Source organism: Sciurus vulgaris (genome assembly GCF_902686455.1).
Source record: "Sciurus vulgaris genome assembly, chromosome: 5".
In the NCBI taxonomy this organism is placed as follows: domain Eukaryota; kingdom Metazoa; phylum Chordata; class Mammalia; order Rodentia; family Sciuridae; genus Sciurus; species Sciurus vulgaris.
The window spans coordinates 105518863-105545095 of NC_136465.1; the positions used below are offsets into that span (position 1 = coordinate 105518863).

Genomic DNA, 26233 nt, shown 5'->3' on the forward strand with positions numbered 1-26233 from the left:
AGGAAGGGCGGGTAAGTACATATGTGTATATCTGATTCTATAAAACATTCCATCTAACCTTGGTAGGTCAAAAGGCCCATCTTCATGCAAAAAAACACATGTTCTTTTGGGAGTTCTGATAACTAGTAATAATATTACTCACCAAGTTAGCAATATTATTAACTAACCTTGGTTAGCAATATAAAAAATATTAATAGAATTCCATCCTCCAAAAGAACAGAAAGATTTGTGATGCTATAAATCTCTGGAGACAGGTTATATCCTTCCCACTTCCCTGAGGCATTTGTCACATTGCCAGACAAGATTAGAATGAGATAAGCCTCAGAAACTTTTTGAAGCTATTAGAAAGATGATGTTAGGGAAGGGGCTCGGAGGTGAGGCTTTATCAACCTAACATCCTTCAAATGCTAACCACTAATAATCAACTGTCATATGCTAGAGCAGGAGGGTGGAAATGGAGTCACAGGGGGATGCATAGTCAGTAATAACCCCTTTAGTCTGTTTTCCTTTCCTCCGTGTGTTGTGAAGGAAAGATCTGTTTTAGAAAACACAATAGAAAAGCTGTGAGTAATCCTTTTAAGAAAGGATTTTCTAGCCGCTCCCAGTCACTTCTCTGACCTTTGTTCTTCTACTGAGCTTTCCCATTACTCCACCCAAAGTTTTCTCCTGAATACTGGCTTTTTCTCCTCTACTCCATTGAACTTATGAATCTGTAGCTATCATAGAAAAGCTGAGAGCATTTACGTTCTGTGGATGTGATGTTTTCAAGAGTGTCATTTAGTACAGGTAAATAATTCTGTCCAAGAATTAATGAATTAATTTGGTTAAAATTTAAAGACCATACTTTCAGAAGGACTCAGATAGTTTTTAATTGCAGGCTAATATCGCATGCTACAAATCCTTCCTAGAAACTTTATCAGAGTGTAAAGCGAAATTTATCTTGTCTGTTTTTAATGATAATGACTCAATGTTTATGTACAATAATGAAATACTGATGTATAGTATTGATGAAAAGTTGTTGTATCCAAGAATGGCCAAGGTATTGGTTAATAATAATGTATTCCCTAATTTAAAACCACACTGGGAGGGGTAGGGATGTAGCTCAGTGGTTGAGTACTTGCCTAATATGTGCAAGACTCTGGATTCCAGACCACAGAAAAGAAACATAACCACACTGGGACTTGATAGTCACTGAGCTATCATTTTATGGCCACTCCAAGGAAAATAAATAGGTTGGAAATGTAATGTCCCACTCATTTCCAAATCAATAAAAAGGCTAAGATTTCTTTTTTTTGTATTAGGGAAAAAATTAAAGTAGATATGCTAACATGGTAATATCAACAAAGGGAAAGATTAAGATGGAGAGGAAAACTCATTACAGATTGTGTGAAAAGACACTCACTTTGAGAATGTAAAGTTACTAACATTTTTTAAAAAGGCAGACTAAAAATATATTCTCTGCATATCAGAAGATAAGTTTCAAATATACTTGAAATCAGTTGATAAAGTAATAACTACAGTGAATTCCTAAATAAAGCACCTCTGGAAGATATTGTAAGAAAAAACTTAGAGCTAGCAAAGACTAAGGAAAAACAGATGTGAAGATTCAATAATAATTACATGAGGAAGATTCAGAGAGAGGCATAAAATCTGCAGGTAAATATATGAAGATAAAATGTAAATATCACTTCACAAAGTGAAGGACAGATGTGAACATTCTCCCCAAGTGAAGAGTGACTTTGATATCCTAAATTACAGAATAAATAAAAGTGAAAAAAACAATTATATAAAGGTGAAAGAAACAGACTACTGCCCCAGAACATTGGATCACCAACAAAGACAGCTTGCATTCCAAGCTGTAGCAGATTTAATAGAAATGTTTAAATTGTGATCAGGATCATTTCATGGTTCTGGAAGACAGGGCTAAGTTACTGCCACAAATACAAATTTGCCGTGGAAAGTGAAGTTACAGAAAGCAGGATGAATAAGAATATCGACTTCTTTCTCAAATTACATAAATAATGTAGGTTTTTTTAAAGCCCTTTTTTTTTTATCTGTAAGACTAATTATGAAAGAAATCCTGATCAATTGTTGGATATTTAAATAAAATGTAAGCAGAAAGAATGCATAATTTATTATGCAAATCAGGAAATTTTTAGAGAATAGGTATGATTAATAATTATGATGGGCATAAATCAGGATGTATGGTTACCTTAAAATACGAGTAATTTCTAAAGTGAAATATCAATAAAAATTGACTCTCTATGCCATCCTTCTCCCACAATAAAGAGTGCCGTTTTTCCCCCAAACATTATTGAAATCTGTTTTTAAGGTCTTATTTAAGAATCTAGTGAAACCACTAAAGTATTCAAAAAATATTTTAAGGAAATTAAATTGTAGGAATTAGGTGTTTTTTCTTTCTTTCTTTCTTTCTTTCTTTCTTTTTTTTTCTTTTTCCTCTCCAGAATCATTTGGATTCCAAAGTCCTAGTGGAATGTAAATAAAAGCAAAAGGACAAGTTTTTGTCATGTATCCAGATGTGGAGCTCAAATCCACTGGCAATAAAGAATGACAATTCAATTATTGCAAAAGGGATTAACTTGCATTTGATTTGCATTTACTTAAATAAGTGGGGGCAAGAACATTAGCACTAGAAAACTGAAAGTAAACAAAGAATCCTAAAAAGAGTTAACAGATACACACGTTTAAAAATATTATTTGCAAATATTTGAGCCAGCACACTCAAACAAAAATACAAATATTAGTATCTTAATTGGGCTTCCGGATTCACCAAGGCAAAGGTGCCCGCGTTAGCAGCAGCACATGCGGCTACACTGGGGGTACCTAGGGTCCGTGCATGCCGGAGGTGATGGGCTATGTGGTGCTGTGGGGGAGGGAGGAAGGGCCCGGGGCTTCACACTCCAGCCTGCTCACGCCCCACCCCACACAGAGAGCTGCCAAGGCGGGGAGAGCAGCTGCCTCAAGGAAGGAAGACAGAAATATTTCTCTCTCTTGAGGGATTGGAGAGAAGGCAGTGGAGAAGGGCCAAGGGAAGCAACTGAGCCACCTAGGACCCTCTTTCCATCCCAAATGGGCACATCTGCAAAGCTCCTAATGACTATGATAAACTGACATTAAATAAAACAGAATGAAATAAACCATGAGATCGGTCCAGAATAAGGAAAGGGAAAGGGTGAAGATGGATAGAGAGTCAGAGCAGGAGGTAGTCTGGGTGATCCTGGTACTCTGCTATTATCAAGCAAACTAAACACAGTGCACTGGACTTGTAAAGAAGACTGGGTCTGAAAGGAAAGATGGGAAGTGTTGGTCAGTAGGTCCTAAGTTACAGAAAGAGGGGAGACGTAAGTTCTGGTGTTCTGTTGCACAGGAGGAAGATTGCACATTACAGTAATGGACTACATATTTCAAAAGACTACAGAAAGAGATTTTGAATGTTTACACCAAAAGAAAAGACAAATGTTTGCTATAGGTATACTTACCCTGACTTGAACTTTACACAATATACAATTATCAAAACATCACATGGTGCTGGGTGTCCTGCTCACACCATTAATCCCAGCCACCCAGGAGGCTGAGGCAGGAGGAGGGCAAGTTCCAGGCCAGCCTGGGCAATTTAGTGAGGCCTGGGCTGGGGATGTAGCTCAGTAGTACAGCACCTGCCTAATATATTTGAGGTACTGGGTTCTATCCCCAGTACCGTAAAAACATCACATGGTTCCCCATGAATATATACCATTTTTATGTCAATTAAAAATAAAATTTAAAAAACAAATGAATCAAGAAGACTTGGATTCTAGTCTAGCTATCAAAATTTATAACTGTGTGATCCACAACGACTCAACCATTTGGAACTGGCTTCTTCAATTATAAAATGAGACCGCTGACCAACAGGTTTGCTATCAGGACTAAGTTCACATGTGTGATAAAGCATTGTTTTTCAAAGGGCTGATAGTATAGCTACAGCACTGGAGCTTTTGCTTAGTATTCGAGGGGTACTGGGTTTCATTCCCAGTATTACAGAAAAGAAAAATTTTTAAAAAAGAAAAGAAAAAAAATCATTCTTCATCTCTGAAGCTTTAATTAAATCTAAGAAAATCAATTTGTTTCTCTCTCTCTTCATCAAATGTTTTGTGCTATATTGAGTCAGCTCACCAGAGATGTAGATAGTGACTCAATGAGGTTGACATAATAATCAAGGTCTGATGTCCCAAACTTGGCTTTTTGCTTTAGAAACATTTATTTACTCATTAAATTAAAAACAAAACAAAACAAAACAAAAACTCAGCCACTATTATATGCTTGGTTCTAAAGCAGAAACTCAGATAAGACAATCCAACTCAAGGACCTCAAAGTTCAAAGTGCAGAAGATAAAATAGACAGAGATGAAGTACAATATGTGTTGCACACTCAAAACGGAGGTCTGCGGCGGAATGGACTGGGGGAAGCTGCATGCCATTCTTGTCAAAGGATTAGGTCATCTCTTACCATTCCAATTTCTGTATATAAGGTACAAAGAGATTATTATTACTATTTTTAAAAATGATTCACAATGGGGGCTGAGGGTGTAGCTCATGGTAGATAGAGCACTTCCCTAGCATGCACAGGGCTCTGCGTTGGTTCCCAAGCACTGGGGGAAAAAAATCACAAGGAACTAAACTGACCTTGTGGGGACATCAACATACCTAAGAAAACATTCAGCAGATTTAGTCCTTACATTCTAATCTAAAGCTTTTTATCCAAGCATAAAGAGACTGTCAATTAAATAATCTGCTGCCTATTCAAAGTACTCCTTGATGGATACAGTCAATTATTGAACAAATATTTATCGAATACACATTCTGTGCCAGGCATTCTATTAAGGGCAGGATACACTCTTTAATAATCTCTACACTGACTCCTTCTGAATGAAACTGCACCTCATGAACTCTGTATAAAAGCTGCTAGGGTGCACTCTGATATCGAAATTGTTAGTCTTGCCTGATTGTTTCTGGGATATGTCCTAACAAAATCAAACTTTTGGTGTGTTGTTATTAATCTTTTTTTCTTGGTGTTGTTATCCATCTTTATAAACACTCCAATTGTTCCTTTTTCAACTCACAGTCTTATCAATCTATAGAATAGGAGCACTCTTTCCAAAATGACATCAATGTCCAAGACAGAATGTTAAGAAACATAAGGAATTCAGGGCTAGGGATGTGGCTCAGTGGTAGAGTCATTAACTAGCATGTACGAGGCCTGTGGTTCAATCCCCATACTACAAAAATGTAAGGATTATCATCTTTAGGTAAGATATGCATTCCTCTTTAAACACGAACAGACCCACAGACCCACAGAGAAACATTGTAAACTTTTCATCTCCCACTTTATAACCTGATATTTAAATTTTCTGATAATGTGTGATTTATATATCTTCAGTGTTTAATAAATGTTCACTGTGATTGGAATCTGGTCCAATAAGTATCCACTTGTAGATGAAACTAAAAAACATAAACATAAATATTATCCTTGAGATCTGTAGAGAATTTGCTAATACATATGGTATGAATTTCACTAGACTTAAAAATGAGGGGAAAATTTTTTTCTTTTTTTGGACACCAGGAATTGAACCCAGGGACATTTAACCACTGAGGTACATTCCCAGAACTCTCCCACCCCCCCTTTTGTTTGTTTGTTTGTTTGTTTGAGATAGCGTTTCACCAAGTTGCTCAGGGCCTTGCTAAATTGCTTAGGCTGGGATTGAACTTGACATCCTCCTGTTTCAGTCTCCTGATTTGCTGGGATTACAGGTGTGCACCACTATGCATGCCCAGCTGAAATATTTTTTGCATTATTTTAAATGATAAAAATCCCACCATGTAAACACTAACTGGGTAACATGAGAAAGCACACAAGGTAAGGCAGCAAATATACTTGGTAGAAAAAAATGCAATGCCAGTAAGCAGCATTTTCAAGAAGTTCATCTTGGACTAGGAAGGTAGTATGATGCTACTGTGTGCATTTTGAAAACTCCCCCCCCACCCCCAGTACTGGGAATTGAAACCAGGGTACTATACCACTGAGTTGCATTCCCAGCTCTTTTTATGTTTTATTTTGAGAAAGGTTTAAGTTATTGAGTCTGGCCTTGAATTCATGGTCCTCCTGCCTCAGCCTCCCAAATTGTTGGGATTACAGGCAAGTTTGACCACACCTGGTTAAAAAAAAAAATGTATTATAATGCAGAAGACAATTTTTGATAGAAAAATAACAAGCAGAAAGAAAAAAAACTCATAATCCTTTCTGTCGGAGACCAACATAGACAAAAACATGCAAGCATAGGTAAGTATATACTATTCTTCCCAAAAGAATGATCACTCCTTACATACTACTTTATAAACTTCCTCTTCCACTTAAAATTCCACTGAATTTTTTATATTAATTTACTTCTGTATCTTTATTTTTAAGAGCTGTATATTTTTCCATTCTATTGATATACCATTATTTCCCCCTAGTTGTTAAAGTCTAAAAAAAGTTGTTTGACAGCATCTTGAAATGTAAAATTAAAATAGATATTAAAGTGAATCAGTTCAGCAATGAGCCTGATATAAGTGGAATAGGGAATCATTTTTAATTGCAAGTATGAAATTCTGTAATGTGCCATTAAACTTCATAATGCCCAGGGGCTGGGGAGATAGCTCAGTCGGTAGAGTGCTTGCCTTGCATGCACAAGGCCCTGGGTTCCATACCCAGCACCGCAAAAAAAAAAAAAAAAAAAAATCATAATGCCCTCAGAGTTGGAATTTTCATGCAGCAGAGTTCAAGCCCGAGTTCATTTGGAATAGAAGTGAAGTGACTACTTTTAGTACTGAATTTGAAGAGGAAAGGTCATTTCAAATTTGTTTAAGACTGCCATCTAGTGCCTCCTTTCTTCTTGTTGGTTGTGGGAGGATTTCTTTAAGAGTCAGTTTAAGGATATCTATGGTAATGATCTGGACTATCTGGACTCATTAACTCAGGTTTTCAGATTGTATGTCATTCTTAGGGTACCAGCTGTGCCAATTAAGAAAACTGTACTGTTCAGTGGTCTTAGAGAAAAAGTGAGGCACAGATATAAGGTAAAAAGCAGTCATTTATCATCCTTTAACTGACCTATGCAATTAAACATGACCCTCCAAACAAGACAAATTATAACCCCTTTGTGGTGACATAATCCCTGGAACAGATGGATCAATAATGGGAACATATCACTCCACCAAACTACATGTTTAAGATGAGCAGTGTGGCATTTGGAAATTCTACTTGGGGTGGTATAGCTGATTATGTCATCAGCTAAAGAGCACAGTTTCTGAAATGAGAGCCCTGCAGAGGATACCTGCTATCGACTAGATAGTTACCGTGTGACCCAGGCATTCCTTTGTGAATCAGTGTGGAAGCAATGTCCCAGCCTGGTGTGAGGTGGCACTGTGCTAATGGACAAGTAAACTTGCAAAGGAGGCAGGCAAAGCAGACCTCAACCTTATAAATTCATTAGTCAATCCAAATTGGAACAGTGCCAAGACACCTGGGTGGCTATGTCCACCTACCTGAATTACCCTGGATGTTTCAATTAGATAGAGTTTCCTTTCTGGAGTCATAAATTACTTAAGTTGTACTATGCATTGTTAAACAATTGTCATACTCCATGCTTAAGTGGCTGCCTTCCAAATAGGGTATAAAGTGATTCTGTGATAAAATTCACAGGAGTCTTAAAGTATGAAAAAAGTGGTAGTAGTTTTAGATAAAATTCCATTGGCAGCTCAATGGATCAAGATATTTATTACATTTCAACAGGTCACAGAATTATGATTAGGCAATTCTGCATAGCATTCATATTTCTTTCTAGAAAACATCTAATTTATTCATAAGTAGAATAAATCTTTTCAGAGAGTTCTTTCATGTTTGTTTCAGTGGATTTCCAAATCTAACTGTACATTTTCACAAGGAAAATGTTCCACATTCAGTAAGTTCTTGAAAATTATACTTTAACATATAATCAAAGAAAAAAATTACTTTATTTTAAAGCAGGTATTTTATATATACTTGAGAGATTAGTTTCACAAGCATTTACATGTTAATGTCAACAATAACAGTTTAATTTAATATATAATAGTTTATATGAGTTTAACTTTGATCCCAAAGGTTGTTTTAGCAAATGCAAAACCTCTAATTTCCTAGGCTTTATCATACAAATCCCTTCAAATTGCCTGACAGATTTCATTTTCACCTGGTCACTGAGAGAATAAAAGGTAGCCTAGTTGTTTTTTTTTTTTTGTTGTTGTTGTTGTTGTTGTTGTTTTCCTTGCAATATTCTATTAGCATTATTGAGAAAAGATGCAAATACTTTGGACTTCTCCATACAAATTTGGTACGCATTTCAGTTAAAAAAAAATAAAAAAAACCCCAAAAACCAAAAACCAAAAAACCAGTAAAAGGGATCTGTTGAAGAAGAATTTTATATTATATAGCTGATTAAAAATTAACATCTTGAAACCAGGCTACAGAAGGGTAAACTGTTGGGCACAAGTTCAGGCTGTAGCTACAGTTGATAGGGCTATTGGGCTGGCCTCCTCGGAAGCAGATGAACTCACTCGTACCAGACCTTGGGTTTGGGAACAAGCCAGGGACTCTGATGGATTTTAGTTCCACCCCCCTGGGACGGGAGCTTGCATTTGCTTTCATGGTACCAGAGTATGAACCTTCCCTGGGAACTCAGGTGTCCTGGGTCCTCAGGTACTAATGGTGACATACAGCCCATTGTAGTCATTGGCCATCACTGAGCATCAGAGTTCATGTGCTAATTGAGGCCCATCATCTTTCCTCTCCATTTCAGGTGACCTGTGTGAGTACATTCCCAGCCCTGTCCCCCTACACAGTGAAGTCCTGAAGGAAGGATATTATGAGTTTTATCTTTGATCTTTCGTTTTTTCTCCTTTCACCCTCTTTCATGTGACATAAAGGACTATGTCCATACTGTTCCTTTAAGAACTATTTATTGAATAGATAAAAGAATAAAGAGATAAATTGCAAGTATAAATAATTTGGGCAGATTTCATATTAAATTAAACTTGAAAGATACATAAATATTTGAAGATTTAAAAAAAAATTTTCTATATCCCAGATGGTCTTCATCTATGACTCTGGAAAGTTTAAATGTAGAAATGTTGTTTAAAATATATGTCTAATATTTGGGTTTTTTATTTAAAAGTAACATGTTTATAGCACAAAGGAACAAGGGATAAAAATCATACCCATCTTAACGTAACCACACAGAAATAAACCACTACCAACATTCTGCAAGGACAAATCTTACACAGAATGAGCAGGCCACCTATACAGAACATCAATTTCCTGTATATTTTTTTCAAAAGTTTTTTAGGGTTATTAGTCCAAGGAGTTCCTTGGGTATTGAAGTATTATTTCCCCCTAGACAAACAGTGGCTTCTGATTATTAATCAGACTGTACTAATCACTCATACTGAGAAATTTAATGGCTAAATAAATATACTCTAGAATAGTTCCCTTAAGAAATGAGACTAATATCCAAAGGTTTCTTGAAAATATTGCAGCGAAATAATGGAATTACTTCACTGGGCACAGTCATCAAGCCAGGACCACTGAAAGATTTACTTACCATCTCTACCAAAAAAAACAGGGTAAGTCTGTGGGAGACAGTTCTCCTCTAGGTTATGAGAGGTCACACTCTTGCAGCTCCTATTCATTTTTTCTCTTTTCTGACTCTATTTGGTCAGTCTGCAATGCTGATTGGTTCTTCTTCTAATAGGAATTAAGTTGTTTCCTACAAATAGGTGACATAACAAATGTTGTTTTCAAAAACTGGGAGACTATCGGAGTCTGAGGCAGAAAGATCACAAGTTCAAAGCCAGCCTCAGCAAGTTACTGAGCCCCTAAGCTACTTATTGAGACCCTATTTCCAAATAGAAATAAAAAGGACTAGGGATGTGGCTCAGTGGCTAAGCGCCTCTGGGTTTAATCCCTGGTACAAAAATAAATAAATAAATAAGTAAATAAATAAATAAATAAAATAAAAAGGACTGAGAGACTAAAGGATTTTATCCTAAGAGAAAAAATAAAGGCAAGGCAAAGGAAGTAATTCTTTAAAATCATCATATGCACTGATGGAGGCATTATCATGAAGATTCTCTAACAGAGCCAAGGAAATGATATTCCCTGAATATAGGACAGAGAAGAGAAATGTGTTATTATTTCTTTCTCAGTATTGTATAGATTTCTCCTATCTGTGGTTTCCAAACTGCTCAAGGAACCAGGAATTTTACCTGGCTAGAAAGAGACAAGGGGCTTGAAAGGGTGGGGCTAAGGCTGTAAGGTTAGAGTTGCTGGGTAACATAGGACGCCCAATTAAATTTGAATTTCAGAAAGACAACCAATAATTTTTTAGGGATATACAATATTTACAACACTGGTACTAAGACTTATTCATTGTTAATCTGAAATTCAAATTTAACTGGGCATCTCGTGTGTGTTTTCCTGGATAAATAAGGCAGTCCTATAACAGATTCCTTTCCTGCCTCCCAAGAAAAGCAGCCCTGCTTATTTGCTAGGGTTCCAGATAATCTCATGTTTGAGAAAAGTATACAGCTAGCCAAAAAAAAGTTTCAAAACAGCTTTGCTAGATGAATCCAGGCAACACCTCTGAAGCCCACCGTCTATGAACTTTCCATCAATAAAGCAAAGTGCATCTGGCTGTTGTGAAAATTAATTAAAGCTTGTAAAGCTCTTTGAAATTGGCATGTTCAGCCACATATACTACAAAATATTTATCACATGCCTGAAAACATACTGATTTCTCAGTGAACAACTAGGTAGCAGAAATTCTGAGACATTAAATTGCAATTTTAATATGACCACATTGAAGAACCATATATTAAAACACATCAGAACCTTCCAACCTAAGCAGTGAGTTTACCTTTAAAAACAAAACCAATTTCCTTTTTAAAGTATTGTACTTTATGTTGTTACAGATTTTTTTTTTTTTTTTTTTTGGCTGAATCATAGTTTTTTGTTTTGTTTTGTTTTTAAACAGGAGTTCAAGAAACAATCAGGAAGTGAAGAGTGAAGAAAATAGTTCATCTCCTATGAGGCTATTGTTTGCTATTTCTGCTTAGTAAGGCTTTTTAAGATTTAAAAGAAAAAGGTTTTATGAAAGCAAAACAGAGATACCAATACAATAAAACACATCTGGAAGCCACTTGGTGACATTCAGGCCTCTCTTTTTCCAACAATTAGCTTTCAGAGAAAGCTCTTCAGTACTAAAGCAAATGTCATAAAAGTCTAACATTCATTATATAGTGTTGACTAAACACTCAAGGCAGAAATTCAAGCCTGGCAGTGAAACTGAAGAGTAAATAAGTTTAGATTGTACCAACATAACAATGAAGACACAAGTGTAAAGACCTGGTACCTTGGCCAGGTAAATGCAACCTAAAGGAGGAAGCCAGAGCTCTTATTCAAACTTAAAGCCAGTCACAGAGAAGAAAGACAGGATCACAATGAACTTGTCCAAATTCCTCTCATATTTCAGATTGAGACTGAGATTTTATAAAGTGGGCATCAGGTCCCTGAAGAATTAATCTTCTAGCCAAATAAAAAGATGTGTGATTCGCTGAGCATCATGTTCATTTGCTGATTCCTGTATACTTTGCCTCCTGCCCAGGAAGACTCATTCTCCAGTTCTAATGGTGTCATCAACTCCTAGCCATCCTTAAGACCCAGCTCAACCTCCTCCCTGAAGCCTTCTGTGACAATCCACACAGGACAAATGACTTTTGTCTTTTACTACTATATCTAGTACATTATTTGATCCCTGCCCTGACCACAATACATTTTCAATAAGTGCTTACCTGCCCTCATTCTTTACCAAACAGTGAGCTCTTTAAAGACAGAACCACTCTTGTTTAATGTTAATGTTTGTATTCCCAGAGCCTAACATCATGGCTGGCACACCACAGGCCCTCCATAAAGGCATCCTGGAAAGAAAACCAGGTCCCCAAGCTGAAATAAAAATGGGGAAGTTTAACACTGAATGGCTAACATTTATTTGTGAGTGTAATTTATCTTTCTCAGAGAACAGAAAAGAAAGCAGAGAATATGCAAAATAGCATCGCTTTAAAGTGAATAGTTAGGAAAAGAGGAAAAGATGAAAGGTTCTATACATCCATTCAAGGAGCTAAGACAAGAGAAACCACTGTTAACCATTCCTAAAACATCTCTGCAGCAGTGTGCAGAGGGTTGGCCGCCAGACCAAGGACACACACCACTCCATTTCTATGCCATCCTCTAACAGTCTGCTGAGAAGGCTGCAAAGGTGTCATTAAGAAATGCAAGGCCTTCCTGAAGTACTTTCACACAGTTATTACCATCTGATAGTGTTTGATCTTTGAGTCATGGATGAAGTGACCCAGATTCAAACTGGTGATTATGAATGTCATATTTATATAGTCCTTCCTCTTGGCACAGCACCTCACAGTCACTTATGAATTGGCTGGGAGACACACCATAGCTCATTGCTGTGCTTATCTGAACAATCCACAAAGTTGATCTCCTTAGACATAATACAGAGGGTGTAAGGCTTCCCGATGGGATCCATTGTGACTTTGGGTTCAGTTTAATTAGAACATGAATAAGATCTGAAGTCCTGAGGATTTATTAAAAAGTTAGTGATTTAATTAATCATAATACCCTAAAAGGAACACCCAAGCCAGTAGATATGGTGGCATATGCCAATGTGTTTTAGCTTGGGACAGAGTTTTGCTACTTACTGCAAATTTACCAGCATTTATCTAGGGACTGTGGGAGAAAAGAATGTTATCAGAGTTTTTAAAAACATCAGGAATGCAACTAAAAGGAAGGATGAGTTATCTTTATTTTTAGCATGCTCTCTCTGAACCTTCCCAAATTCACATTTGGTCAATAAATACACAAACACACTTTAATTTTTTGCAGTAGCGGGGAGTGAACCCAAGCCTCATGCATGCTAGGCAGGTGCTCCACCACTGAGGTATATCTCCAATCCTTTTTGATTTTATTTGAAAGCAGGGTTGTTGACCAAGCTGCCCTCCAATTTGCACTCTTCTTGCCTTAGCTCCTGAGTAGGATATGCACATTATAAACATAGTTGTTATCACTATGTAATTACACAAGTAAGTAAACACAGTATTGTGAGTTCTACTTTTTAAATCTTCCACATTTCCCATGCATAAACACATATTTATAATTTTTACAATGAACATAAGTAGGCCACTGTAACAACATCAGATTATTTGTTCTTTAATATCATTGTAATTCTTTAACTAACATATTGAACTGTTAAACCAGACTTTGAGTCATGGCAAGACTCTTAGGTCTTTAAAATCTAGCTATTGCTGAATATTCAATTGGTCACACTCGATAATAAAATGAAAGTTCTAAATTGAACCTGGCTAATATGACTACCTTAGATTGTTGAATAATTCAAGTCAGTGATTCAAGTAATGATGATGACTATAAAAATACTAATAGTTACTTTATATTAGGTAGAGAGGAGCAAAGGGAGGGGAAGGGGTACGGGGACAGGAATGATAGTAGAGTGAAACACATTATTACCTCATGTACATATATGACAGTATGATCAATGTGATCCTACAATATGTATAATCAGAAAAATGAGAGATTATACTCCATTTATGTATGATCTATCAAAATGTATACATGCATTCTACTGTTATGTAAATTATTCTACTGTTTGTTGTAAATTAGAACAAATTTAAAAATTTAAAAAAATAATAGCAGCTAAAATCAGTCATTTATCATCTCTCCCCCTAAAAGTATATTCTCCAAATCCAGTATTTTAGAATCAAATAAATTCTGAGTTTAAGAAATCATCAGGAAGGCAGACCAGTAGAGTAGAAGAAGAGGAACTGGGGAGAGATGAGGGGAAGGAATGAGGTAGGGGGTGGCACTGGGGACTGAGATAGGGTAAATTAAACTCCATGCATGTATGATTATGTCAAAATGAATCTAACTGTTATGAATAACTATAAGGCACCAATAAAAAAGAAGAAATCCCCAGGCCCTTCATTTTATAGTTGAAGAAACTGAGGCAGAATGTGGGTAAGTGGTCCAGAAAATTAAGTGAATCATTCCAAGTCACATAAATTATTAGCAGGGTACAATAATTATCTATTTAATATAGCACACATGGAAGCACAGTAATATTTATGAAATAGAACATGAATCAAACAATTTTTGGTAAGCTACAAGTACTTGCTTACTTTTTCTTTCTGATACTCTTTATTTGTAAAACTTTAACTGCAAGCATGCATTTATTTAGGAACAGCCAAGCCAAAGCTCCTTGTAAATTGGGGTAACCTTGGTTAGGCCCCCACAAAAAGATGGAGTAAAGATAAATGAGGTGACTCTGAAAGTGCTTTGTGTAAATGAGATGAATCCAAATGCTTCCTGTATTTTGGAGGTATTAGTTTTATAGTCAAGAACCCCCACGTTAAAACATGGTAATTTCTGGACAAATAAGTTAGCTCGAATTCTTAACAGGAAAGCTGACCTACTGCCAATTAGGTCCTGGCACCTGAGACACTAAAAAAATAATTTCAGCAAGTAGGTTTCCTAGCAATCTGATTGAAATCACTTAGAGGATTAGCTTTCCAACCTTGGAATTTAGATCAGGGGCTTTCTTGAGGGAGTGACAGTCTAATTGATGTGCTTAACAAATAAGGCAGCACCACAAATCTGCCTGAAGATACTACCTCTTTTTTCTTAAGGCTATGGGTAGCATGGTGTGATGAAGAGGGAAGCTGCAGAACTTTCTTGCTGTAGATGTTCAGTCTACTGTAAAACCAAAGCATCCCTTTGCAGTATGATTACATTTCACTGGTCACCGTCGGGTGGAGAGGAGGGATGCTTTCCTCTACTCTATCACCTTTCTTTGGCTTTATTCTGATAAGAGGGAATCAACCTAGAACTCCACTTCAGATGCCAAAATAAAACAACACACCCCGCCTAACCCAAAACAAAACTTTTATATCTCAAAAAACCAGAATTCTGGTTTCTGTCTGTCTTTATCTTACATACAGAATGATCCACAAGTGCCTACTTTATAAAATAAAGTATCATTTGCCAACTTTATTGTCCTATTATCAGAATGAGATTATAAGCTTAAAATGCTGACTTTCTCAACACTGATTATTATTAGAAGAAGGTCCATTCTGCTTATACTTATTAAGTGCCTACTATGTGCTGGCGCTAATCAGAGAGCCGGGGAGAAAGCAGGAGACCCAAAAGCAGACAGCAGATAGCAGTAGGGAATTATTCAGCAGACAATGACAAGTGCCCTGGAGAGCAGAAGGGCCAGTTCTGGGGTGTGGGAATTGTGGGTGGAGCCTGTGGGGAGGCAGAGATGCCACTCTTCCACATAAGGAGATCAGGGAAGCCTCTATTCTCAGGTGACTTTTGAACAGATACCTGAAAGGTCTCAGAATGAGCCATGATCCCATGTGTCCTTTTATATTAACTTGAAATCCAGCACAAACAAGGAGATTAGCTGTGAAACTTCAGGCAAGTTAAACCTACAAATATTAAGTCCTTATGTAATACTTGGAACCAGCACTCACTTTATCTCAAATGATCCTTAAATTCTGGTTAGCTATGGCTTAATCCTTTTCCCGACTAAAATAATTCACAGTATCTTTTCACATGATGGCTAATAGAGAGTTTTCAGTTACACTAGGTAAACAACTCAAGTAGATAATTCAGGTGGAGATTTTCACTCTGAGGTCCTGGTTATTTGATTTAGCAGTGTGCATAAAATAGGAAAACACATACTGAAGCCAGCGGATGCTGTGACAGCCACACCTGTACTTTGAAAATATTCAAAGGAAATCAGACAGTTAACCAGGTTTTAGAACTGTAAATTTTAAAGTTCTTTTTTTAATTAAAAACAAAGGCCAGATGCAGTGGTGCACACCTGTAATGCCAGCTACTCTGGAGGCTGAGGCAGGAGGATCCCAAGTTCAAGGACACCCTAAGCAATTTAGCAAGTCTCAAAATAAAAACAAAATGGGCTGGGATGTAGCTCAGTGGTAAAGCACCCCTAGGTTCAATTCCCATATCAAAAACAAAAACAAAAACAAAATAAAACAAGCACTAAAAACTCACACAAGAATGGCAATTTACAATAGTAACAAGCTCCAGAAACTGAGGTGAATTCCAAATGACCCTTTTATTTGTGCTATGTAGACACAGCAGCAGTAACACTGACTGGTTTAAATTCTTAAGTTCCTTTTGCTTAGTCTGTATATATTTTGTAGTTATGGCAGTAATGGATAATGATAAGAAGTACTTCAAAGACAAAGCAAAGAAATGAGATTAATCAATTTTTATAAAATTTCATATCCATGTATTTTTTCATGCTTGATAAGGAATATTTCAGATACATTAAAGTAATTATGAGAAAAATGGAAAGTGTATTTATTATATTTTATTGAGATTCTCTGATATTTATCTGGAACAAAAATATATACACTGTGGATATGAACTTCTGTTTAGTATGAAGTAGACAGCTTTAAAGTACTTTATGTTATAAAAGATATGATAGGGAATTATGTCTGTAAATGGATCAAAATAATTGCTGGCTATAAATAACTATAATTAACTAGTTTAAAGATTATTTCACTAGTCCAAAGAATGAGAATTTGCATTTCCATTTTTCAAAAGGACAAAGGGTTTAATGGCTTAATACACACACATATACCTAATTAAGAAAACTGTATTAATAAAGATGCATTTAAAATTCCTGATTTTTGATTCAAAATATTTAAAAATAGGATTCAAAATTATAATAAACAAATTATTGGATAAAATTTGAAATCTTTATGATGAAATCTTTATGGCTGAGTTATATTTTTTAAACTGATACATATTGCAAGATCACAGAAAATTGGAATTTATTCATTCAACAAATACAGGAGCTTCAAAAGTAGGGGGACATAAGATAAACTTATTTTTTTAACGGTATTTAATTGTACTTTTTAAAAAAATTGCATTCTAGAATAAAGTGTTCCATATCTTTTTTTGTCAGCCTCTAGATACCTTTTTAGATGAAGTACCTCCAAATATAAAGCAAAAAGGCCAATTGTTACTCTGGAAAAATACAATAGATATATTACTGAGTAGGCTAAATGTCTGGAGAAATGATTCCTTCAAGGCATTTGCAACTTGACAACACTTATATCGAACATATTATTTGAAAACATAACATATAATTTGAAAAGCTTTCTTGGTTGTATTTGTGAGGGGTCCACTGGATGTCAGGCACTGTATCGGGCACTGGGCTTACTGGTGAGCAGATAAGGCTCCTCTCTGACACAAATTGCCATTTGCCATGGCACAGAGCATAAACTGCCTTAGAACTGGGTAAAAATGACATCTATAATACTTTCACAGCAACATTAATGATGAAAGTAGCCATTAAGAATGAATGAGGACTGGGGTTGTGCCTCAGTGGTAGAGCACTTGCCTAGCATGCATGAGACTCTGGGTTTGATCCTCAGTACCACATAAAAATAAAATAAAGGTATTATGTCTACCTATAACTAATATATATAGGTATCATATATGAAACATTAATATATGTATGAAACATTAATATAGAATATATCATATATATATATATGAAACATTAATGATGAAAGTAGCCATTAAGAATGAATGAGGGCTGGGATATCACTCAGTTGGTAGCATGCTTGCCTTGCATGCACAAGGGCCTGGGTTCAATTCCCAGCACCACATACACACAAGAGTGAATGAGTAAATGAATGAACAAAAGGAAAGGAAGAAGGGAGAGAGAAAAAGGAAGAAAAAGGCAGGCAGGCAGTTCAGCCTAGTAGAATCAGAAAACTGCCAGAACTCTTAGATGTCATCTAATTTGGTGACTCAATCACAGCTGTGCACTGGCATCACCTGAGGAGCTGTTCAAGCTAAATATGCAAGACCCTATCCCAATGGCTGGGAAGTAGCTCAGTGGAAGAGTTAGCAACTTAGCAAGCACAAGGACCTGGAGTCCATCTCTGCTACCAAACAAAGCACAGAAACCCACCCCGAACCTACTGCATTGAAATCTCTGTGTATGTGTATTTTGAAAAAGGTTCACGGGCGTTTATGATGAAATTGTTTGATTAACATGCACTGGGTTATCCAATTTTCTCATTTTATTTATGAGGAAATGGCTTATGGAAGTTGAGACTGACCCCAAATCACACAACTAATCATACGATAGTCTGAGTTTTCTGATTTTCAGAAAAAGGCTGCAGAAAAACTTGTCTCTTTCTGTGTTATTATAGTATATCACCCTACTACTGTTCCACTCAAGAAGAAACTGGATAAGTAGACAAAGTACTTTGTTAAAAGTTCTTGAACCAAAGGGAAAAAGCCAGTGTCTACAGACAGCATAAACATAACAAAAGAGATCCATCATACACCATAGAGTAACCAGTTGTTTCCTGCTTAAACAACCAAGTCAAGCTAGTTTAAAACACTCCAAATGTCATTACTCCTATCAGCTTCTCACTTCAGCATTGCAATGAATAATAATTTTGGTTTCCATGGGTAAGGAGGGGGAAAGAAAGAGAGTGATTTTTTCCTTAAAATTCAGAGGTTAAAAAAAAAAAAAAAAAAGATACATTTCCAGTCCTTCAGTATGGAGAAAGTGTGGTCTGCTTTTAACACATTTGGCAGGACTTGAGGACACGTTTTTGGCTATTAGCCTGCCAAGCTGTTTAAGCTTATAGAAGGCCCACAAAGGGAACTTATATGATTAAGTTGGTTAAACACAAACATCTTCTCTGTATATTTTACTCCCTCCTTTCACATTCACAAAAACATGAAAGGCTAAATAAAGCATTTCAGAATTAGTTGAGGGGGTAAGATGTTTATCACCTGAGGTCCTTTCTGAAGGCTTGTGTAAATGAGAACTAGGCAACTCAATGAAATGATTCATAAGATCCTTGCAATGAACAAAGCTAAGCATCGGAAAGCAGTTCAAAATTCCTACAGAGCATATGAATTTTCTTACAAGAAACATCTGTGATTCTCTAATGCACTTCAGCCCTAACTATCTCCTTCTAAAAATTATGCAACAGGCATATATGTCAAGCACTGCACATATTAATTACATAGTCACAGAAGAATTTAAGATGTCTTCTCTTTTTGACATACATTGTAACAAATACTTGAACACTAGAACACAAAGTAGTGTTTCTACATAAAATCTAATAGTTCCCCAATGGTTCAGAAGATATATTTTAAAGCAAAACAAAATGCCTCTTCATTTGGTCTCTTTTCACATTGCAAATAAGGAACTTAAATTATTCAAGCATGTACACAGCATAATTGGAAATATCAGTTACAGTTAACAAGTTATGAGTGTCTTCTTATTTTATTTGCTTGCCACTAAAATAAAAGAAACAAAAGAAGTACAATGTCCTTGGTGATCCTATCACATGGCTTAAGTCAGTTTATTATCATTAGACTGAAGGAGTTGCATGTGTGTATGTGCTGACCTACAGAAAACAGCATTTTAACTAGGGCAGAGGAATTGGCCAATATTTCAACCCTAGTTACTGTGGATTTTGTAGCAATGGACCTGGATGGGTGGGTGGGTGTGTCTGGCAGGCTGGGGTGCTCAATTGGTAAAACATAAAATATTTTATCTCTAGCTGTGCAAATTTCCTCCAAAGAGGTTTGTTTAATTGAGAGACAGTATCCAAGGATAATGGGGAGGAAAAGAAAAACTCAAGGTTGATGGGCGCTTCTGCGTGGTACCCTCCTCTACTAAAACCAAACTCACACCTCTGAAATTTGATCGAAAGCCTCCTCTACTATTAGTAACTAGTCAGACTTTGGCTTTAGACAGAAATCTAACTTCCAGGATCTCGGTGATCCTTAGTAGCCTGGGTTAATTTCAGCTGTCTCTACAGGGGCTACATGAACCATGGCATTTACAAATTTGGATTATATAGCACTACTTATTACATAATGGAAGATTTCCAAAAACACCAGAAGAGATGTTGGCATTTATGCAAGTCAACTACTGTTCAACTCAAAGAAGAACTATATTCTATAGGATGTTTTTGCCAGGATTGAAAGAGCCTATGTAAAAATACCTTAATTTGGACCATCTTAGCACCTCATCATTGGATCCCTCTAGCTCTGGGTGTTATGTTTCAGGTGGGCCAAGAAACCATCCTGGAAACATAACTCCCCAGTCCTATTACCAACCCATTCACTACTTGAGAATGTATATTTTCTTATTTTCAGATTTAATAAGTCAAATATATCTGTTAGCTATTAAAAGATTTAAACCACCACAGTTTTGAAAGTTTTCAGCGTTCAGAAATTTCAAGCCTACAGAAGAGGCAGATTTGGGTTAGTTTTTGCAGGATGGTGAAATTATTTACTAGTTCCTCCTCTGTTAAGAATGTTCTTATTAATCCCTCTGTACCCTTTCAATATATATATATATATATATATATATATATATATATCTTTTAATACCTCTTCATGGACCTATAAAAAGAAAAAAAAAAAAACAGAGGACTTTAAAAAAAGACAATGTATCAAGTGGTATCTAATGACTTATAAAGATAGTTATAATGATAGGTGCCTGAAGGAAAAAAAAAAAACAACTTGAAAACATAGCTACTTATAATATGCTATCAGATAACATTTCCCCCCATTTTCTCCTTTGTGGAAATCCAAACTACATTACAATGTTTCTTTAAAATTTCTTTATTAAAAAGTTCCTTGTGCTTGCTCAAAGCATCCTAAAAAACTAGAGCCAATATTGTATCACACTAAGTCGTGGCTACTTTATATTAGACTTTTTTTTTTAAAGGCAACACAAATGGAGGAAAAGGTGGTTGTAAAAAACATCACAGGAAACCAAATAGCCTTTATTTAAATTAAAAGCAATCACAGCCTGATTCTTGGAACACACTTAGAAATGCTTTTTGGCATGCAGCTGCTACATGCCGCCAATATTGTGTGTAATTGGAAACATTTCAAACAGAATTGTTACCAAAGTCAAAGACCATAATTGTGAGCTGTGGGATCAGTGCCTCAGATAAAAGGGCGGCTGAATGAGTGCACAGTACAGAGGAGTCCACGCGCACCGGGCTGTGTCTAACTGTAGTATTTCCACCACATTATTGACAAACCTTTCTTTCAGACTCAATGAGAAAAGAAGGACTCAGAGAAAAGCTGGTGGATGCTATAAATCAGCAACTGGGACAAAACTCTTAAAAGGAATCTATGACTTCAGTACCAGAACAACTGAAATAACACAGCCCTTACTTTTTTCCTTAAGTGTAATCCACCAGAAATGAAAATCATCTCTCCCAAGAGTTTACCTCAAATCTACCAGTGGGGGAGGGGAAGGGAAGCAACTACACTTTAATTGATCAGTTGATTTTTAGGGTCATTTAGGACCAAACCTGGGGGCAAGAGGAGTTAAATAAAGGTAAATAACAGTTGCTTGCTCCTTTATGGCTTCAAGTTTTAAAATGTTTACATTGGCATCTGTCTTGCTGAATTTTTAACTTCTTTTATTTTAAAATCTCTCTCTTTATTGGAAAATTAACCTGAAAGGGTGTAATCAGTTTAGGCGAGGCAATCATTCTTGTTCCTAGAGAGATTCCTTCAAAAGTGACCAAAACACATTTGGAGTTTAGTCTAAACTGCGAGCACAAACCAGGACTCAGGAGAAATTGAAATCCCCCTCCCCCCCCCAGTAACTGGAAATAGTCAGGGTTAGTAGACCAGCAGCTCAGCTACAGCACTTGGAAAAATTGTGTCATTCTGGCACAGAGAGAGTGATCTGATTACTCTGTCATATCTCTGCACCAGAAGTGTCATGACATCAGCGCACTCCGACTTGTAAAGCATGTCTTTTCTTTCCTTCAGGAGAGAGGGGAAGCGGGGATACAAAGGCTTAGGATTCCCCAAGCCATTTCAGGCCAGGCCTTTTTTTACTGCTCCAAAACATTCATTCACCAACACATATGGCGTTAGCCTCTTGACTTCAGTCCAGTATGACCCTGAAATAAGAGGTGCAGTTGCTGGTTACATTATGTTTGTGTATGTCCACAGGTAGGGAGCTCCAAAGTCCAATGGGCTGCCAGAGTTGCCCCACGGTCCTCTTGGTCCCTGGCACTCTGAAACTCTGGCTCCATGTGCTGCCTGAGATTTCGAGGAACAGCAACAATGCAGGGACTTGGCACCAGGATTATTGTACTTTCCTCTCCCAACTGGCTTGCTCACACAGACCTTGTAAAGGCATTAGTGTGCAATATGGCAACACTCTATTCAGAGACCAGAGGAACAAGAAGTGATGGTGCCTCAGAATACCAACCAACCAACCAGCCAAGAAACAATTCATTCACCTCCCCAACTCCTCTTTATTGTGGAACGATTACAGATTTAAGCAATTTTAATATTCTCATACTAGAGTTAAACAAGTATTATTATTTTATATAACCATGGAAAAAATAGAGCTGTTTTTCCAAGGGGTAGGGTTCTGCCCTGGTCAAGTAAAATCTTTAACATTTCTATGCACAGATGGGAATTGCTTTGACTTTTAAAATTACTTTCCCTCCTTAAAGGAAAGATTTACTCTTTATATACTACTTTAACAAAGGAATTAAATGCATTAACTAGAATACAAGTAAATGATAATCTTTACTTCAAATTGTTTCCCCCTAATATTAGACAATCCAAAACACACGTAGAGGCCTCAAATAGTTAGTTACTGAAAGATAATTTTGAAAAAGTCTTATTCCATTTCATGAGTATTATATTCAAAATACTCAATATAGTCTCACAATATTCAACTTTTTGTATTTCACTTTCAAGCAATTATATATTTTAGAGAAATGATCTTCCTATGATACTTTTTAAACTAATATGTCAATTTATCTTAAAATTCCTTAAGAAAGTTACAAAATTTAAACTTTTTTGGTCTTATCAGAGTTATGCTTGGAGAAAACATTAGGACCAACTCTGTAATAGTTAAGCTATTAACTCTATGTGGGTTCCTTCTCTTTTCAGCTCATATTAGATTTTATTTCCATGACCTGAGCTGATTCATTACAACCCCTTTTATTGTAGAGACAAATGGTGATCCCATGGACTTTGATTATAAAAACACAATAAACTTTTTAAGCTTCATTGGTATTACTGGCGGAACTGATTGAATCTGTCACTTTAGTAAAATATATCACTTTTCTTCTAAAAATCTCTGAATCCACAAGCTCACTCAGTGGTAAATCACCAATTAGTACCAAATTAAGGATGGAAAAATTAATTTACTAAGCCCATTCATTCATGTCGCTATATCTATCTCAATGCACCATCCAGTTTTTCTCCTCCCTCCTCCTTTCCTTTTTTCCTTCCTTCCTTCCCTCCTGAGCTTATTCATAAGTATGCACCACTATGTTAGTCATGACTTATTAGAGTTTCTTGAGCTCATCAGTAAGTGTGTTAACCCTTAACTGTGGGTAACATCCATTTATTTCTAGCACCTTTCAGTTTTAATATGTAGAACACACGCATTGTTATCCTTTAAATCCTTTGTATAAACATTTCTGGAAGAGCTTGTAAAATATCTCCTTCTGTGTTTCCTGACTCACCAGTTGATGGCATTTAGAACCCCTCTGGTACCAGCAGGTGCTGTATTTTGCTTTCTTCAGGCTCCAGCTGGCTACAATGACAGATTCCTGTCCTAGGCCAAGCCCAGCCACCTAGGCTAGGACCACATTGGAGGCAAATTGAACCGTTCTCCACCAGACAGCAAGATAAATGGCTGCTGTTTAAGTTTAAAATCCCCTGGTGGGAGTAAATATTGTTCCAGGGAAAGAGGCTTGACAAATATTGCATCATCCTTACAGAGCTGTCTTGATTAAAATAGAATTTTTAGATTCAATTGGTGCTCAATTCAAAATATATCTATCTTGCTGTCATGGGATCCCTCACTCCATTCCTGGAGTCTGAAAACAGACATATTGTTGGGAATGGTCAAACAAGGTTGCTGCCCCCCAAGGGGCTAGAGTCCCACTCTTGATAATAGAAGGCCAGGCTGAACATTGACACTTCACTGAGGATAATGGAGACAGCAAAGGCTTAGTGGGAAAAGGCCAGTTGTCACCTAAGTGACAGGCAACAGCTGAGCTCACACATCTGGAGCCTGACTAGGGCAAACATTAGCAATCCTCATGGCAGTCTACACCTTGGGCCAGTCTGAAGAGACAGATGGAAGTTCCCTTTACTCCAAAAGTACATTTAAAAATATCTGATGGTGAACCATGTCAATTACATAACATTAATGGCAGACAGAGTCTTTCCAAGTGCTGATTAAAATGAGGCAGTACACAAAACTCTACGCAGGCACAGATACAAGATCCATTCCATTAAGTGTAATTTGTCCTTCATAAACCTATTCTGAAAGCCACAAGAATATACATCCTTTATATAATACAAATGCATCTGGAGTCCGCAGGAGAGACAAGGTCTTTACATGTCCTTTTCCTTTAGGCCGGTTCTCCTGGTGCATTCTTCACCTTGTTCATGGCTGCAGTTCTGCCTCTGATAGTCTTTAAAATCAGCAGCAAAACGTGTTTGGCTTGTGATTCTGAATCCTCCATAGGCAAGCTGGAACTCACTATGGTGCCAGCAGTCCTCCCGACCTCCCCAGGCCCCTCCTGCGCCTGCCCGTCAACTCGACTCCTCCACCCTTTCAGCCTCCTGAAGACAATCTGTGGACAATTTCCCCAAAGTCCCAAAAATAACACGGTGCTGCCAATAGTCACTGGCGATGCCATTTGTTTTTCTTAGCGGGCAATGAAAATTTAACAGCTTTCTGGGGCATCCTGGGTCCTGCTCCTGGTAATTATTAACATGCCTAGTTTCTCCAACTTTTTCGGCCTAGAGGGAGAAAGACGCTCCCATTTTTCTTCATGTAACATGCTGCATTCAGAAAACATCACCGAGACCGAGGGAAATCTGCTGTACCCCTGCCAAAAAGCAATCGGCCCTTTCCCCAGTGCTAGGAAAGAACCAAGACCCTCCCTCCCGACGCCAGTAGGTGACAGGCTATCCTCAGTGGCAGACATGCCAACGCACCCTTGCCTTCCCGCGCCCCGCATCGCCCCTACTCCCGAGCCACCGCACCGGTTTCTAACAGGAGAGATATGAGGGGAAGCATTGGATGTGATGCAGCAAACAGAAGCCATACGGGCAGCCTATCTGAACCCGTCTTGGTGCTGCAGTCCAGTACCTGCTTTCACTGTCTACACAGCCCCCCAAACAAGTATGCTCTATCTTCCTTATTTTCTGCTACACCATCCTAGTCTGGGTGTCACATATTCCCCGGGCTGACAGCGAAGGTCGGCCCCAGCACTGCGGCGCTCTCCCAGTACCTCCACGCCGCAGCCCCCTCTGCAGAGCCTGACAGAAGTCCGGCTCCTACTCACCCCACGCCTGGGAAAGCGAACTCGTTTGGACAGTCCTCGGTGCCTCGGCGGGTCTGCAGAGATGCGGTGGCAGCTTCAAGGCTGGGCGAGGGTGCGCAGCACGCGAATCATCCAGAGCCCAGAAAGTCACCGTGCGAGCCGCTGTCTCTGGGAAGTCAGCGCAGGCAGCGAGAGGCTGGCATGCTCCGGGCGCGCTGTCGGGCGGCTGCGGCCGCGGGAGGCGGCGCGGGCGCGGGCTGCTAGCAGAGTGCGCTCGGGTCCGGATCCCAGCGCCGCGGCGCCGCCGCGCACCCCGCCCTCTGCTGTCGGGGCTCGGCGCGAGTAAAAACGCGGATCGGATACCGCCGCAGGATCGAGGCCGCTGGGCGCCCGCCCACGCGCTCCCCGGCTCGGCCCAGAGGATAGCAAGGTCGGTGCCCTGATCCGTCTGGCGCCCGGATGCAAGGCTGCGAGTGGGATGTGCTTTCGGGAAGCGAACTAGGCAGGGACTGGCTCCGCGTGCAGGAACTGGAGGAGCTGGAGACCCGTGAGCTGCTGGAAGTTCACCGAGGCGCGGCCCGGGTTCTCAAGTGCAGCGGCGGTGTCTTCTCTGCCCCGCCCCCGATTTTATGCCTTTTTTAAAAAAAATTTAAACCAATAAGCCA

At 38.0% G+C, this 26233-nt stretch overlaps 1 protein-coding gene across 1 annotated transcript in view; it reads right to left on the reverse strand.

The window, feature by feature from the left end:
* PRICKLE1 (prickle planar cell polarity protein 1) overlaps window positions 1-25892 on the reverse strand; it is a 106868-nt gene extending 80976 nt beyond the window's left edge. The window contains exon 1 of the mRNA XM_079142382.1: window positions 25590-25892. The gene's annotated coding sequence lies outside the window, so the exon portion shown is untranslated. The remainder of the gene's footprint in view (window positions 1-25589) is intronic.
* Window positions 25893-26233: the final 341 nt, after the last annotated feature.